The 18,429-nt window shown below is 43.3% G+C and overlaps 1 long non-coding RNA gene across 1 annotated transcript; it reads right to left on the reverse strand.

The window, feature by feature from the left end:
* Positions 1 to 12,857: 12,857 nt before the first annotated feature.
* LOC124700390 lies at positions 12,858 to 14,849 on the reverse strand. Its single transcript, XR_007001728.1, has 3 exons — positions 14,590 to 14,849; positions 14,009 to 14,381; positions 12,858 to 13,404 (listed from the first exon to the last, which is right to left on the reverse strand). It is a non-coding gene; the product is annotated as an uncharacterized LOC124700390 (long non-coding RNA).
* Positions 14,850 to 18,429: the final 3,580 nt, after the last annotated feature.

The raw sequence follows: 18,429 nt of genomic DNA on the forward strand, positions 1-18,429 counted from the left end.
ATGTCCTTCTCTGTTCTGGCTTCTCGCATTGTGGCGCTGACTACTGTTGCTCTGTGCATTGTAGCCCTCTTCGTCATCGGCCTGCTCTGGCTCCTGTTGGAACTTAGCGATGCTCTCATCATGAGGAGATCCTCCACGTTTTGTAGTGACACGACCGGATCTTGTACTTTGGAGACCAGCATCTGGCCGTTGCCCTATGTCGGATCCCTGCACCGGCATACAAGAAGTATGCCGGTACCTCATCTCTTTACCCATATACCGAATCCGTATATCGGTTTCCATACCAAGTTAGCTCATGCCGACATGACCATCATACCGGCTTAAGAGTTCCGGCTTCCCGTTAAGCCGGTTGACCTTTAATCCGGTCAACGCTAAATTCACCATTGTGTCGTATTCTGGCATACCTTATCAATCCGGCATAACTGCCTTATGCCGGCTAACTACACCCATGTTGGAGATATGCCCAAGAGGCAATAATAAATTAGTTATTGTTATATCTTAGTGTTCATGATAAATGTTTACATCACATGCTATAATTGTATTAACCGAAACATTGATACATGTGTGTTATGTAAACAACAAGGAGTCCCTAGTAAGCCTCTTGTATAACTAGCTTGTTGATTAATAGATGATCATGGTTTCGTGATCATGAACATTGGATGTTGTTAATAACAAGGTTATGTCATTGGGTGAATGATATAATGGGCATACACCCAAATAAGCGTAGCATGAGATCAAGTCATTAAGTTCAATTTGCTATAAGCTTTCGATACATAGTTGCCTAAGTCCTTCGACCATGAGATCATGTAAATCACTTACACCGGAAGGGTACTTTGATTACATCAAACGCCATTGCGTAAATGGGTGATTATAAAGATGAGATTAAGTATTCGGAAAGTGTGAGTTGATGCATATGGATCAATAGTGGGATTTGTCCATCCTGATGACGGATAGATATACTATGGGCCCTCTCGGTGGAATGTCGTCTGATTAGCTTGCAAGCATATGATTGGATCATAAGAGATGACATACCACGGTACGAGTAAAGAGTACTTGTCGGTAACGAGGTTGAACAAGGTATGGAGATACCGATGATCGAACCTCGGACAAGTAAAATATCGTGTGACAAAGGGAATCAACATCGTATGTAAAAGGTTCAATCGATCACTAAGTCATCGTTGAATATGTGGGAGCCATTATGGATCTCCAGATCCCGCTACTGGTTATTGCTCGGAGAGGAGTCTCGACCATGTTTGCATAGTTCGCGAACCGTAGGGTGACGCGCTTAAGGTTCGATGTCGATAAGTAGATTCAGAATATGAGATGGAGTCCGAAGTTTTTGTTCGGAGTCTCGAATGGGATCCAGGACATCACGAGGAGGTCCGGAATGGTCCGGAGAATAAGATTCATATAAGGGAAGTCATTTTCCGGGGTTCGGGAAAAAGTTCGGTGTTTTGACCGGAGCTTCTAGAAGGTTCTAGAGGGCCACCAGTGGGCCCACCACCCTGGAAGAGGCCACGTAGGCGCCACATGGCATGGTGGGGCCTACCCACTATGACATGTGGGCCCTGGCCGGCCTACCCCTTGGAGATAAGATCTATCTCTTAATTTAAATGGTTTAAATCTAGAGATAAGATCTATCTCTAAAATAAAGTGTTTAAACGAAGAGATAAGGGGAAGGCTTGAGGGGGAAGAAAAGTCTCCCCCCCATGGCCGGCCAAGGGATAGGTGGGGCCCAGGGGGAACCCTAGGCCGACCCCTCCCCCTATATAAAGAGGGGAGGGGGTGGCCGGCCACACCACCATCCAGAAAACCCTAGCCGCCCCCTCTCTTACTCCTCCATATGCTGCGCAGGCTTAGGCGAAGCCCTGCAACAATTCTTTTCCACCACCACCACGCCGTCGTGCTGCTGGGATTCCGTGGAGATATACTACACCTCCGCTGCCCGCTGGAACGGGGAGAGGAAGGGGCTTCATCGACACCGTACGCGCGACCGAGTACGGAAGTGCTGCCGGATTGCAAGCATCGGGGATGATCGTCTACACCAACAACGAGATCTAATCTTGTAGGCTTTGGAAATCTTCGAGGGTTAGTCTCATATTAATCTCGTTGCTCCGATCTTGTAGATTAGATCTTCGGTGTTCCATAGATTGGATCATGGATTTATTCGTCTTGCGGTAGGAATTTTTTGTTTTCTATGCTACGGACCCCATCAGTGGTATCAGAGCCATGTCTATGCATAGACCTGTTGCACAAGTAGAACACAATGTTTTTGTGGGCGTTGATGTTTTTGTTGCTTTAGTTTGTGTACTTTGCATCTTGCGGGATGGTGGGATGAAGCGGCCCGGGCTAACTTTACATGACCGCGTCTCATGAGACTTGCTCCACGCTTGACATGCAACTTGCATTGCATAAGTGGCTTTGCGGGTGTCTATCTCTCCCACCATAGTGAAGATTCCAATTTGCACTTTCTATTGTCAACACTAGTATCACCGTTGTGGTTCATGTTCGTAGGTAGATTGGATCTTACTCGAAAACCCTAAACCACGTAAAATATGCAAACCAAATTAGAGGCGTCTAACTTGTTTTTGCAGGGTTTGGTGATGTGATATGGCCATGATGTGATGATGATTATATTTGATGTATGAGATGTTCATTATTGTATTATGGCAACCGGCAGGAGCCTAATGGTTGTCTTTAAATTTGTTAAGACCTGCGTGTCTATTCATCATGTAATAGCTTTATTTCAAGTAGTTGTTATAATAGCTATAAGTGATGGACAACCATGAAGCGGCGCCATGGACCTTGGTGCAATGCTGGTGATGATGGAGATCATGCTCGTGTGCTTGGAGATGGAGATCAAAAGCACAAGAAGAAATGCCATATCATATCACATATTATGAATTGCATGTGATGTTAATCCTTTTTGCATCTTATCTTGCTTAGATCGCGATGGTAGCATTATAAGATGATCCCTCATACTAATATCAAGATAATAAAGTGTTCTCCCCTCGTATGCACCGTTGCTACAGTTCGTCGTTTCGAAGCATCTCGTGATGATCGGATGTGATAGACTCTACGTTCACGTACAACGGGTGTAAGCCATGTTGCACACGCGGAATACTTGGGTTTGCTTGGCGAGCCTAGCATGTACAGACATGGCCTCGGGACATAGGAAACCGAAAGGTTGAACACGAGTCATATGGATGATATGATCAACATGTTGATGTTCACCATTGAAGCTACATCATCTCACGCGATGATCGGTTTTGGTGTAGTGGATGTGGATCGTGTGCCACTTAACAACTATGAGGGATGTTGTATTAAGTGGGAGTTCATTAGTAATTAGATTAAAACATGAACTAATTATCATGAACATAGTCTGAATAGTATTTTGAATTAAATTTGTAGAATTGGCATCTCGTTATCTACCATGCGCTAGTCTTGTAATTGAGATAGAAATACTGTTAAGTCTGACAAGTAACTTTACGGACTGGTACCGTATTGTTAAAGAATCAAGATATGATTAAGTCCTAATGCAAACTTTTAGTAAACCTCACATTGATGATTCAAAGAGCAATGGTTTCAATTAGTACCAAATCATCTTGTCTCCGTGAAACTTGAAGTTCAAATCCGTTTGAAAGGTAAGGAGCTGGAAATTTTGTTTTCAGAAATAAGCAAGGTATGAGATATATGTGATATCTAAGACCCTATTGCAAGATGATAGAATATAATCTAGTGAGACTACATAAACTCATAAGTTTTATGGGAATGTACGAAGGTTGAAGACGCTAGGCGTCCCGATCCTCCAACTAGTTGGGCACTAACGATATTCACATATCCATGAAGTGATCGTCCTTAGTATGCACCGTTGCTAAGACTCGTCGTTTCGAAGCATCACGTGATGATCGGGTGTTATAGATTCTACGTGTGCATACAACGGGTGCAAGCCAGATTTGCACATGCGAATACTAAGGTTAAACTTTACGAGCCTAGCATGTACAAACATGGTCTCGTAAAGTCGTCATGATATGATGGATAAAATTATGAGTGAAATTGTTCATCATATTACAAAGTTACTAATAGTGAAATCTGGAACACTTGTCATATGATGATCAACTTCAAAATAAGAACCTCAAGGTTATTGGTATTTGACCAACAAACCTAGAAGTTATTGAAGGTGAAGTGTTTACTGAGAATGAGGAAAGCTAAAAGAGAAACTACAAAAGATATTTCGGCAGAATGAAAGGAAAAGACTAGAAAGTCTAGCTCAGGTGTATATAGATGATATACAAGTTATGGATGTATTCCTTGCTTGGTCACATAATAAAATTCTTGGGTATTTGTACCAGATTGGTTGGTATGAGATGTCATACAATACAATGCAATACAAGAATACGATGACCTAAGTGACTGATAAGGAATATGGTAATAATGCACGTCTCGAACATAATAAAGTGTTATTATGTTTGTCGTTGGCATTCTACCTAGCCCTTAGAATTTATAATAAAGAACTTCATAAATTGTTATTTTGCTCTGGTCAAATGAAAACAATGATTTGTTCAATTATGACATTATTCCATGTATGATGGATAAGTTATTATAAATCTTAATGTTGAAACACACATACATAACACTGACGCTAAAGTGCCATAAGGCAAATGATTTGAATTCCACTTATTTGTGGAACCGCCATTTATGTCATGTTAGAGAGGAACGCATGAAGGAACTCCATGCAAATGGATTTTTTGGAGTCATTTGATTTTTGAATCGTTTGGCGCTTGCAAATCTTTTCTAAAGAGAATGACTGAAATACCGTTCATAGGCCAAGAGTTGAACGGGCAACTAACTTAGTGGAAACATACATGATGATATATGTGGTTCACTGGGCATAGTTGTGTGTGGGAGATTCTTCTACTTCATGAAAACTTCCAACAATGAATTGAGTATATATATGTGGATATATTCGATAAGGAAGAAGTTTGAAACATTTGAATGGATTCAAATAAACTTCAGCATGAAGTGGAAATCATCGTAATAGAAAAGTCAAATATCTATGATTGGGTCATAGTGGAAATATTTGAATTACGATTTTTAGCGAACATCTAAGAGAGTTATGAAGTTGTTCTACAACTCACGTTTCTTGGAGTATCATAGTGATGATGAAGTATCCGAGAGACGTATCCAAAGCTTGTTGGATTAATGATGAGATAAAATAAAATGAAGCCAATACATCTTTGTGGAATATGCTTTAGAGACTACCGCTTTTACATTGAATAGAGCATCATCATGACCCGTTGAAATGACACCATACAAGTTAGGGATTTCTATTTTCGTGCCCTCAGGTCCTTAGTTGTACTCAGTTTTCCCCAGCTCCTTAGTTTTTCCTCAGTTTTCCCCAAGCCCTTGTCTGAACCGCAGAAGGAGCTCGGACGGAAGGAATCCGTTAAGTTGACCGTTCCGTGCCGACGAGTGGGGTCGTGTCGTTTGTGGGGTCGCGTCGTGTGGGACCGCGTGGGACAGACGAGGCCGTGTTTGTGTGGCCGTAGCGTGTGGGGCCGTAGCGTGTGGAGCCGTGTGGGTCCGGGACGGGGGCACGAGTGGTTTCGTCTCTTCCGCCCAGATTAGCAGTTTTCAATGTACCTTTTTCCTCTCTATCGCTCGATCTCATTCATATTTGATAGCCCAAATTGGTAGCAAATCTAGAGCAGCTTCTCCTTCGTTTTTTAACGCCATTCATTTCTTTATGCCTTCGTTTTTACCCAATCGGGTAGGAAATCTAGGGCACAAATCCGAGAGAAAAAATATAGGATAAGCTGCATACGGCAACCAACATAGCATAGATATATTCGGGACGGATCCAAAAGTAGTACCGATAGATCCAACATAAGCTACAATTTACATGAAATTAAGCTGCTCTACGGATAGAGCGATCACATACGAAGAGTGCGATGAGGCACGTTCAACGCCTCCGGGTAGCGCGTGTGACTCGCTTGGAGGTTGCGCGAGTGAATCCCAAGTGCTTTGTGTTTGGCCATGTACGCATGCACGTTCACGGTCCTTCCAACTCTAGCGCCACATCCGCCAATGGATTCAGCATGGTTCACCGGGGAGTTGAAGTCGGTGGCGCGGAGCTTCCTGTTGCGAAGGGGCACTTGTAAATGCCTCGAGCAAAAGGGCCATCGTAATGGCCGGATCGCAGCCTCCCGAGGACGTGACGAGTCTTGGTGTGGAAGGACTCGTCGTCGGCTGTCGACGTCGTCTGCTCGCACTCTGTCACGTAGCACCAAAGATCGTGCAAAAAACACGGAGTCAATTGCAACGATGATGGAACAGAGAGTGAACAAAAAATCATGCATGATAATATGGGCTCGAAAAAAAGAGGTAGCCTCGGTTACATTGGACACACTTATATCCAGGATTTGAGTCGACAAACCAAAGATCATGCACAACAAATTTGTACACACCAATTGTTTATCGACCAAACCCTGAATCAATTTATGCCCAAATATTCATCATCATCGGCACAAATCTTAAACAAAAGCAAATCACAAACACTAATAACGCAAGATCTAACACAAAAGGATCGAACTAGGAACGGACGAACAAGTAATAACGCAAGATCTAACAAAAAAGGATTGAACTAGGAACGGACGAACCGTAATAACGGTAGATCTAACACAAAATGATTGAAATGAGATAAGAACTAGGGAACAAAGGGTTACCTCCGGCTCGTTGTCGACGATGGTGGTGTCGTAGGGGTTCTCCGGCGCGTCGTACCTGCACTCGGTTCGTACGGGTCCCAATCGACGGGGGACCGGACGGTGGCGGCGGCCGATGCGCCGGCTGCTACGTTGGAAGCGGCGACGGGGGCCCGGACGGGGCGGCGGCCGATGCGCCGGCTGCTACGTTGGAAGCGGCGACGGGGGCCCGGACGGGGGCGGCGGCCGATGCGCCGGCCGCTACGTTGGAAGCAGCCGACGGGGGCCCGGACGGGGCGGCGGCCGATGCGCCGGCTGCTACGATGGAAGCAGACGACGGGGGCCCGGACGGGGGCGGCGGCCGATGTGCCGACAATGGGCATCTCATTCTTCTCCATCGCCGGCGGTTTTCTTCGGGGTTTTTCTTCGGTTGTGGAGAAGATGATGGGACAGGAGAGGCGGTTGCGGTGAGCCGGTGAGAACGTGCGTCGAGGGAGAGAAAGAGGGGCTCTATAAAGACGAAGGTGGCGTGTACCGCAACACGCGTCCGCTATGCACGGCAACACGCGTCCGCTATGCACGGCTGCCGGCGTGCACCGCTACCCGAGTCTAACCCCGGGACGTTTGGTGTACTCGGTTATAACCTCGGGCCTTATACGAAATTTTATCCGTACTCGGTTTTCCCCTCGAGGACTTAGACCGGCAAGTGCAATATACTCGGTTTACCCTCAAGTAGCTGGTCAACAGAGAGTCAACAAATGAGATTAACATAGCTAATTGAGTCATTTCATGCGCAAAAAAATCCAAAAAAATAAAAACATAGTGGCAACTACTCATGGAGTCTTCCTACGCAACCTGCCACCTAGAAAACCTTAACAAACATATATAAATCAAGTTTTACCACAAATTGCCACTTCTCGGAATCACTAGTGTAGCTATGAAGATGCATGGTTTTCCACCCAAACCCCTTTGCAAAACATCTTTCCCAAAACATAGTTTGTCTAAATGATGCCATAATTGTCACACTCATGTATATTTGAATTGCAAATAATTTGATGTAGCCCAATATGAATTATATTGTACAAAACACACATTTTTCATTTTGTAATTCTTTTGTTTGAATCCCTTAGTCTATTTACTATTTATGTGCCCTTGGATTCTTAGTAGTACTCGGCTTTGCCCTCAAGTACTCGTCACAAATGCTCCGAGAAGCCCAAACTTATCCTGATTGGTTGAGCCGTTGTCACACGGATCGACTCCACGAACCGTTGATCCACCGATCTAACGGGCAGTATACCCCTATCCGTCTCTTCGTGGCAACCTCTCGTCTCTCTCTCTCTCTTCGTGGCCACCCATCTCTCTCTCTCTCTCCGTCGGTGGAGAATGCAATGACGAGTTTGCCACTTAATATATAGTATTGGTATAAACATGAGGCATACATATTTGCGGATTTCGGTGATTGCATTATTTGTCAGCCCTCTAACAATTATCAACTATCTTGAGCTGTCCTTTTCTTTTAGGGAATATAGTTTGGGATATAGTATTGGCATTTTGAAACGGCCTAAAAGTGGTATAATTTTGTTATAAACATGAGGCATACATTTTTGCAGATTTCGGCGATTGCATTATTTGTCACCCCTCTAACAATTATCAACTATCTTTAGCTGTCCTTTTCTTTTAGGGAATATAGTTTGGGATATTGTATTGGTATTTTGAAGGGACCCTATTTTGAAAGGGATCCCATTTTGAAACGGCCTAAAAGTGGTATAATTTTGTTATAAACATGAGGCATACATATTTGCGGATTTCGGTGATTGCATTATTTGTCACCCCTCTAACAATTATCAACTATCTTTAGCTGTCCTTTTCTTTTAGGGAATATAGTTTGGGATATTGTATTGGTATTTTGAAGGGACCCTATTTTGAAAGGGATCCCATTTTGAAACGGCCTAAAAGTGGTATAATTTTGTTATAAACATGAGGCATACATATTTGCGGATTTCGGTGATTGCATTATTTGTCACCCCTCTAACAATTATCAACTATCTTGAGCTGTCCTTTTCTTTTAGGGAATATAGTTTGGGATATAGTATTGGTATTTTGAAACGGCCTAAAAGTGGTATAAATTTGTTATAAACATGAGGCATACATTTTTGCGAATTTCGGCGATTGCATTATTTGTCACCCCTCTAACAATTATCAACTATCTTTAGTCTGTCCTTTTCTTTTAGGGAATATAGTTTGGTAATTTCGGTGAATGCACACACTAACTTTGAAAACAACTACAAGTACATCCCAACTGAATAATGGATTTGTAACTAGGTATCCCTTGTAACAACTTCTAGCGCCCGGTGAGCAATGATAAGAATCCGATCGTAATTATACAACAAAAAAAACAACCGACCATCGGATTAGCTTGCTTCTTCAACTCGATCAGCTGCCTTAATCGCTTGTTCATTTTCTTCGGTTCTCCCTTCACTTCCACCGGTTCCGCATTGGGAGCATTAGGCATAATCGGAAGGTCCCTAATCGGAACGGCTCCTCTCTCCGCCGCATTCTCTACGACAAGTCCCCCCTCCCAAATTGCGCCCCCAATAGCGCCAATTGATTCCCGCAACTGAAGCCTCCGAACGTACACATCGATCCACTCGAAATGCCCGCATTTCTTCAAGATCTCGAAAACAACAACGTGAACCCTAAATCCCAAATTCGAGGGAATAACAAGAAAATCGAGAGAAAACGAGAGAAATTGGAGCGAGATCTAACCTTATCCCCCTCTCTATATGGCAAGCTCTCGCATGCAACGAACTCACGTCCACGGTTGCCGTTCTCGTCCGTCTTACGGATCGACCGCTTCGGAGGCTCTCGGCGTGGGCAGTCAGGGCATCTTGTCAAAGGCACGGGTCCATACTGCGGCCATGAAGAACGGGAGGTCGAAGAGAAACTAGACATCACCCGCGTGCCGGAGAAGGGCCGTGATAGGGCAAAGGTGGCCGATCTTTCGATGAGAGTATGATAGCGTCGATTTGTTGGTGGAGTTCGTGCTTGACGATCCGACTACACGTGCAAAGCTCGTGCGCCAATGCAATCGCTAGGACAATCTCCGGGAGTTACCGATCTTGCGGATGCACGATCGGCCGACCGACGAGGGTCTTAATTCCTACCCGAAATCGAGAACAAGTAAGAACTAATGATGCAATCGGAATATTGCGAATATAGATGAAAGCTTTATTGAAAAGGTGGGATTCCGAATAGTCGGTCTTGTTATGGGCGTTGGCCTCAAAAGAAGTACACGAGAGTTGCAGCGATGGCTAACTTTTAATCTAATCAAAATCCGAGTCTAAACGTGACGGCTATGGGGGTATTTAAAGGAGGAAAAGGTGGGGTTTCGGCCAGCCATGCATATGGTGGCCGAACCAAACCCTAGAAGGCCTTTCCCCCTTCAATACGGACTCTAAAAAGTGGCCGACTTAAATCCTGCGAAAATTACATGGGCCTGGCCCAAAACTAAAGGTGTCGCAGCACCATGAACTCATGTGGACGAAATTATGAAGTGGAGAACTCTATATTTCGTCCATGCCTTCATCTCCAATTATGGTGGCTTCAAAGTTACGAAATCTCCACTCGCAGCGTCTTCGTCAATCCTCATATGTTTGCTGCCATCTCCTCCATGTGTGATCATGCTCCAATGCTTGTCCTCCTCATCCATGCTTGGTCCATCATTCCTAAGAGTAACAAACATATCTGATTTAGGCAAGCATCATATTCTCGTGTATGTGAGGAATAGTTCCAAGAAACGAAAGTACACGATAGTTCGGTTGTTTGGCACGAGCTCGAGTGATTGGTCCTTGTATTTGTGTCGCCGTAGGTACAGCGGTTGTATCAAGAGATGGGATGTCCTCATCATGCCCCCCTTCTTGAATTGAAGTCGTCCTCGACGAAAACTCCTCTTCTTCACCAAAGTAAGGCTTCAAATCTGCAATGTTAAATGTAGGACTAACCGGACCCAATTCTGCAGGAAGCATTTATTTTCTCTAACACCTTAAAAGGACCAGCAGCGCGTGGCATTAGTTTTGACTTGCGCAATTCAGGAAAACGATCTTTGCGCAAATGCAACCAAACAAGATCACCAACATCAAACACAACATGTTTTCTTCCTCTATCCCCAGCAATTTTATACTTAGTATTCATGCGTGCTATGTTGTCTTTAGTAGTCTCATGCAATTTTAGTATCAATTCAAGCACGGTTTGTAGCATCCAAATTATGTTGCACAGAAGATGGTAAAGGCAACAAATCAATAGGTGCACGTGGTACAAAACCATAAACAATCTCAAATGGGCACATCTTAGTGGTAGAATGCAGCGAACGATTGTAAGCAAATTCAACATGAGGTAAACATTCTTCCCACAATTTTAAGTTCTTCTTCAAAACAGCCCGCAGACATAGTAGATAAAGTTCTATTTACTACTTCGAGTTTGTCCATCGGTTTGGGGATGACATGTAGTACTAAACAGCAATTTAGTCCCCAACTTAGCCCATAAACATCTCCAAAAGTGGCTAAGAAACTTAGTATCACGATCGAAACAATAGTATTTGGCACACCATGTAAACGCACAATTTCGCGAAAGAACAAATCAGCAACATGTGTAGCATCATCGGCTTTGTGACATGGAATAAAGTGTGCCATCTTAGAGAATCTATCCACAACAACAAAGATACTATCCCTCCCCTTACGTATGCGAGGCAAACCCAAAACGAAATCCATAGAAATATCCTCCCAAGGTACACTAGGAACGAGGAAGAGGCATATATAAACCATGTGGATTAAGTCGAGACTTAGCTTTTTGACATGTAGTGCGGCGTGCCACAAATCTCTCAACATCTCGACGCATACGTGGCCAAAAGAAGTGTGCGGCAAGTACATCTTCCGTCTTCTTCACACCAAAGTGTCCCATCAATCCTCCTCCATGCGCCTCCTGCAACAACAAAAGACGAACGGAACCATCTGGGATGCATAGCTTGTTAGCACGGAACACAAATCCATCATTGAGGACGAATTTGTTCCATGTTCTACCATCTTTACAATTCAGCAACACATCTCTAAAATCAGCATCATGCAAGTATTGTTCCTTTATAGTTTCTAATCCAAAAATCTTGAAGTCAAGTTGAGATAGCATAGTATAACGGCGCGACAAAGCATCGACAATAACATTATCTTTACCCTTTTTGTGTTTTATAACATAAGGAAAAGACTCAATAAATTCAACCCACTTTGCATGGCGACGATTCAACTTAGCTTGACTACGAATATGCTTCAAAGATTCATGATCGGAATGTATAACAAATTCTTTAGGCCATAAATAATGTTGCCAAGTTTCTAATGTCCGAACCAGTAGCATATAATTCTTTATCATAAGTAGAATAGTTCAGACTAGGCCCACTCAATTTTTCACTAAAATATGCAACGGGTTTGCCCTCTTGTAACAACACACCTCCCAAACCAATTCCACTAGCATCACATTCAAGCTCAAAAGTCTTATTGAAATCGGGAAGTTGGAGTAATGGAGCATGTGTTAACTTATCTTTCGAGAATCATGAAGGCGTCTTGTTGTGCATCGCCCCACACAAAGGGCACATCCTTCTTTGTAAGCTCATTCAGCGGCGCAAGCAATGGTTCCAAAATCTTTCACAAAGCGCCTATAGAAGCCAGCGAGGCCAAGAAAACTCCTCACTTGTGTGACCGTCTTTGGCTGCGGCCAACTCGCAATTGCCTCAATCTTGGCTGGATCAACTTCAATTCCCTGCGCAGTAACAACATAGCCAAGAAACGCAACTCGATTGGTGCAAAAGGTGCACTTCTCAAGATTACCATACAAACGTGCATCACGTAAAGCATGGAAAACAGCACGTAAATGATCCAAACTAGTGGTTGGGGCGCCCCTTGGGGCGCCTCCTCACCAGAGCTGGGCATCCCAATCATATAACTCCATGTCTCTTTCCTTGTATGCTTGCAATCCGTCGTGGTCCAAATAATGGATGTGACATAATAATGTAAAGAAATAAACATCACTCCATCCAAGTAGAAACACAACATGAATTTTGAAAGAACAAAAACAAAGGGCAAGAAAAGAGCAGTGAAATTAACCAGCAATGAATAAAGCTAAACAAACCTGCTAGAGCTGCTAAAATCCAATACTACAAAATTTAGACAACAGTCATCCATCTCCAGATCAAGATTACTCCATAGTTCTTTGGTACAATGGAAATACAAAATGTTGTCATTGTACTGAATTGTAAGATACAACTGTGGTACAAATAAAAGAGGGGAAACCATAATTTTTCATTTATTCTCCCTATGAAGCCATCCACAAGACGTGTGGTTGGGTTACTCGTCAGCTTCTTAGAAGGTTGGATCCATTTCTGAAACAGTTCAAATATCAAACAAAGGCAATTATTACAGTGAGACACAGGGTACTGTTGTATTGCTAATAAATCTTCTGAAGCTTAAAGACTTGTGAGTTCAAACAAAAACGGTTATTATAGTGAGCCAAAGGGTGCTATTGTTTTGACTTCCACCGGTACACCCCCTTATTTGGTTTCATCATGGGACGGATTCACTTCTATGCTGGAGAATAAACCAAGCCCGTTCAAGTTCTTAAGAGCCTATTTTCCTGCCCCGATGTTGATATAGCCGGGTCGAAGCTGTAATACATCAACAGAGATAAGTCAAATACTAATGTCCTTTGCACGTCATGACAAGAAAAAAACACATCCAAGTCGGTAGACAGAAGCATAGTATATCAAGAGGGAGGTAGTGTGTCCAAATTTCAAGCACCACACATATATGCCAGAAACAAAAGGGAATTTTTTTGATTTGGTGACATGACACAGGTCAGACCACGTGTCCATATGTTTCTTCACATACGCATAGTATAATAGTTGAGTGGCCATAAATCGTCCAACTTACAAGAACAGAGCATATCCAAGTTCATATTTTTTCCACTGACTGCTCAGTGATTCTACCACTACTGTGCTCATTTCTCCAACAATCATGTATACATCTTATTAACAATAAAATAAGGTTATCAAGCAGCCTGAGGTGAGTGAACCTACGTGCTTTGGCCTATAATCATGTATCTACTTGTGATTTTTCCATCTTAACGAAAATATATGAAAACGTTTCTGAATATTCAATCTCTGAAGAGGTAAAAATTGAAACTAATGGCTCGAAAAATGCTACAACCACTTAGCTATCACGACACTAAAACATATACTACAACTGAATCTCTAGTCATGACATACTTACCTGGGTTTAGAGAATCCAAAATCTCAATCTTAAATTTGAGAAGCTATTTAGAATTCAGTTAAATAATAAAGAGAGCCTCAACAGTCTGACGTCGATGTTTCCTCACTTCCATTATGGTTATCCTCGGACATACGTGATTCAAGGATCTGCCGATCTGGTTCTTATTACTTATTAGAACTTATATTCCCTTCGTCCCTCTCATTTCCCTCTCATTTTAAGAACCATACTCTTTGCTTAAGTCTAGCGGACGATCTTTCCATGAAACAATATTCCCTCTCCACCGCTTAGAAAGTGATTCAGGAGGTAAAGATCTCATACTTCCAGAACAAGATGAGGTTGATAAAAGGGACATCACAGCTGGAAAGGGTATTGCCTGGAATAGAATTAATTAGAACAGCTGAACAGAACAAAGTAAAATATGCACTATTAACACTTCTTGCTGCTGTAAAGCATAGTTCAATTGTTCTCTCCAACTACATTTGGTTAATTACAAACAAGTCTACTTGGTAAAGTTTGAATGCCCAAAGCATGCATAACAGCAATGGTAAACCGCATAAGCAAATAAAACTGAAGGCACTTACAAAATGCAATTTGGATTGGATGGCTAAAAGTTTGGCAAACCCCACAAGTGCATAGATTCCACAAAATAAATCAAGATCTTCATTTAGGCAAATTTCAATAACCTTCTCAGCACCATGTAAAAATAATACAACCGAATCCCCGTCTATTGAAAATTGTAATATCTAGATGTGACCTTCTTTAGGCAGCGGTCAGTGAGAAGATATTGTGTTATTACACGTCTGCAGCCTGCTAATCTCCCATTCACTTCAGATCAATCATGTTTGTCCTGCATATATCATATATGCAAAGATTGATATAGATGATGAGTAGATCATACTTATTAAGATCTGAACATATTTTGATAGCATGTATACCTCAAACCATTAACAAAGTTGAAGGCTAGAATGCCTATAAGCAACTGAAATAACAACTGTCATTTAAAGAAAAAGGTCAAAACAATTGGTTTGACCAGAAAGAATTAAAAGGAACATGCATCATCTACTAAAAGCATTTTCAGGTCACAAAATGGTAATGTAAAGACTTTATAGATACCCAAAATATTAAAAAATGACAGGTATTTGACGCCATCCACTCATGGTCACAACGAAGCAGTCTCAAAAGAAACAAAATTCAGTCGTAATCTATCAGACAAATTCATGACGCTTGGATCTAGTCTGAGGCTTCGTGGCAAGTAGAGGCATCCCTGAAAGGTTAATGTTCGGCGGCACTGGTACACAGTGTGGGCACCGGCAGAAAACAAGCATGGACCCAACAAGCAGCACGCAACAAACAAGAGCCTAGCGCAGCAGCCAGCAAGAACCACATGAGCACACAAGGAGAGTACGCAGGATTGGGAACGAAAGTACCTTGCTGGGGACAGGCAGCAACTGGAGGGGTGAATCCAAGTATACACACATGAACCATTGTCTTCTTTGCATACATCTCCATACAAATCACTCTCAAATCCATTTGGAATAGTTTCAACCTAAGCAGTGCACAAGTGGATAGTTAAATTCCATCTCGGAAGATGAACCATTGTTTTCCTAACTTCGTCTAGTTTCTAAATTTGTCCAACATCAATAACAAAATATGCACAGAAAATGCATCTCAGTCAGTTAGCATATACGATCTATGAAAATAAAAGGAAAGGCTAACCTTTTCCACCAGTGACGTCGTCCGGGAGGCGTGAGCTGGGGAGGAAGAGATCCGAGCCGCGGCGACCTTGGCACGATGGGGAAGGACGGAGGAGGCAGTAGCGGCTACCCCGGGCGCCGAGCCGGAGGATGCATTCCGCACCGAGGCACGTCACATGTCGAGCATGATGCCGCCGTCTTTCCCTCCTTCCTGAAGCCCGCTGCAACTTCATCGGCTCCATCTTGCAGGTCAATGGTTCCCCCTTGAGGATGTGTAGGTCGCCGTGTCCCTTCTCGGCTCTGGCTTCAACCCGATTCGAATAGAGTTGCCGCACCACCTTCCAGCGTCCTCCTCCTTGCTGAGCGGCGCAGCGGCGGTCGAAGTGGTGGAGAGCGCGAGCGGGAGCGCCGTTCCTGCGAGGGGAGGGGAAGCATGAGAGGAGGCGGAGGCGGCGGAGCGAGGCAAATTGAGATGGCGAGCGATTGACGGCTAGGGTTTCCGTCGGTGTGTTTTGTCTCACAGTGTAACAAACCAAGGGATGAGATCGACGAGGAGCTCTTTCCCGGATCCGACGGTGCGGGATGGTGTTCTCCTCGCCCAATCGCAAAACGTGTTTGCTAGCCAGCGCCCAGCCCTCGCTCGACAAACGTGTATCGTGGATAGCCCGAGAAGCCTCCCTACCCACACGCACTTGCTTGTTCTTAATGTTCCTCCAAAGATTTGCTATAAATCAGAATATCATCAAAGTATACCACCACAAAACGTCCAATAAAAGCACGTAAAACTTCGTTCATCAGTCTCATGAAGGTACTAGGTGCATTAGTTAAACCAAAGGGCATTACTAACCACTCATATAAGCCGAACTTAGTTTTAAACGCTGTTTTCCATTCATCTCCTAATTTCATACGAATCCGGTGGTAACCACTACGCAAATCAACTTTAGAGAACATAACAGAACCACTCAATTCATCAAGCATATCATCTAAACGAGGTATTGGATGACGGTATCGAATGGTAATATTATTAATAGTTCTACAATCGGTACACATGCGTGAAGAACCATCCTTCTTAGGTACCAAGATAATAGGAACGAGCACATGGGCTAAGAGACTCACGAATGTAACCTTTATCTTGTAGAACCTGAATTTGTCGCTGAATCTCTTTCGTCTCTTCAGGATTGGTACGGTATGGTGCACGGTTGGGCAGCGACGCTCCTGGAATCAAGTCAATCTGGTGTTCTATACCACGGATAGGTGGTAGTCCGAGGGGAACATCTTGTGGGAACACATCAATGAATTCCCGCAAAAGGTTAGCAACCGCGAGTGGAAAAGAAGGAGGCATATCCTCAAATGAAAACAGAACTTCTTTGCAAATGATAGCATAGCATTGAGTAGTGTCCACATCAAGTTCAGCAATATCAGATTTGCTAGCAAGCAAACAAGGATTTTTCAAACGAATTTCGGTAGCATGGTTCGAATCAGATTTAGTATTAGTCTTAGGTGGAACAAAATCTGCGGCAACAATCTGATTCTCACTCTTAAGTTTCTCCTCGTTTTTACTCTACTAGCTCTAGCAAGATCATCTTTTAGTATTTGTTCAGGAGTCATAGGTTTGAGACCAATTTTCTTTCCATCATGCATAAGAGAATACTGATTAGTTTTACCATTATGAACAGATTCTCTATCAAATTGCCAAGGTCTACCAAGTAACAAAGAACAAGCTTGCATAGGTACAACATCACAATCCACAAAATCAGAATATGTACCAATGGTAAAATGCACACGTGTAGTTCTTGTTACCTTGAGCTTCCGAGAGCTCTCAAACCATTGTATGTAGTATGGATGTGTGCGCTGTCTTGTAGGAAGAGAAAGCTTCTCCACAATGTCAACGCTAGCCAGATTATTGCAGCTCCCTCCATCAATGATGATCCTTATAGCTCGCTCTTTTACAACGCCTCTTGTTTGGAACAGATTGTGGCGTTGATCATGCTCAGCTTTGCTCAATTGCACGCTCAACACACGCTGTGCAACTAAGCTCCTGTACTGATCGGCGGTGTCAGCTTCCATTACCTCCATCTCTCTCTCGGAATCGAGTTGGCACCATCACGTGCGGCAATAAGGGCCAATGTATCTTCATCAAAGTCACTTGCGGAATCATATTCTCCATCTTCACGCACCAACATCACACGCTTGGTTCGGCATTCTCGCTCTATGTGACCAAATCCCAAGCATTTGCGACATTGAATGTCGCGCGTCTTCCCCGTGGAGGCCATGGAAGATGAACTCCGAGGAGGACCAGCCGATGGTGTTGGTGTAGTGGCGGGAGGTGCTCGTGATGCAGGCGCGGTGTACTTGGAGGTAGTAGGTGCTGGTGTAGTACCACGAGATTGTGGCGCTGATTGTCGCGGAGACCATGACGATGTACGACCTGCGAAACATTAGTTCTTCTCCATGGTGGTTGGCGATCCTGCACTTCACGTTCAGCTTTGCAAGCAAGATGAAACAAGCGAGTAATAGTGTTGTACTCCTTATAATCTAAAATATGCTGAATCTCTTTATTCAAACCACCAAAGAAACGTGCAAGCATAGCCTCATTATCCTCTACAATACCACAACGAATCATGCCGGTTTGCAATTCTTGATAATAGTCTTCTACAGAATTTTTCCCTTGTTCTAAACGAGACAATTTTTTCAGCAAATCACGTTGATAATGTGGAGGAACAAAAC

This window comes from Lolium rigidum, chromosome 3 (assembly GCF_022539505.1).
Source record: "Lolium rigidum isolate FL_2022 chromosome 3, APGP_CSIRO_Lrig_0.1, whole genome shotgun sequence".
Lineage (NCBI taxonomy): Eukaryota > Viridiplantae > Streptophyta > Magnoliopsida > Poales > Poaceae > Lolium > Lolium rigidum.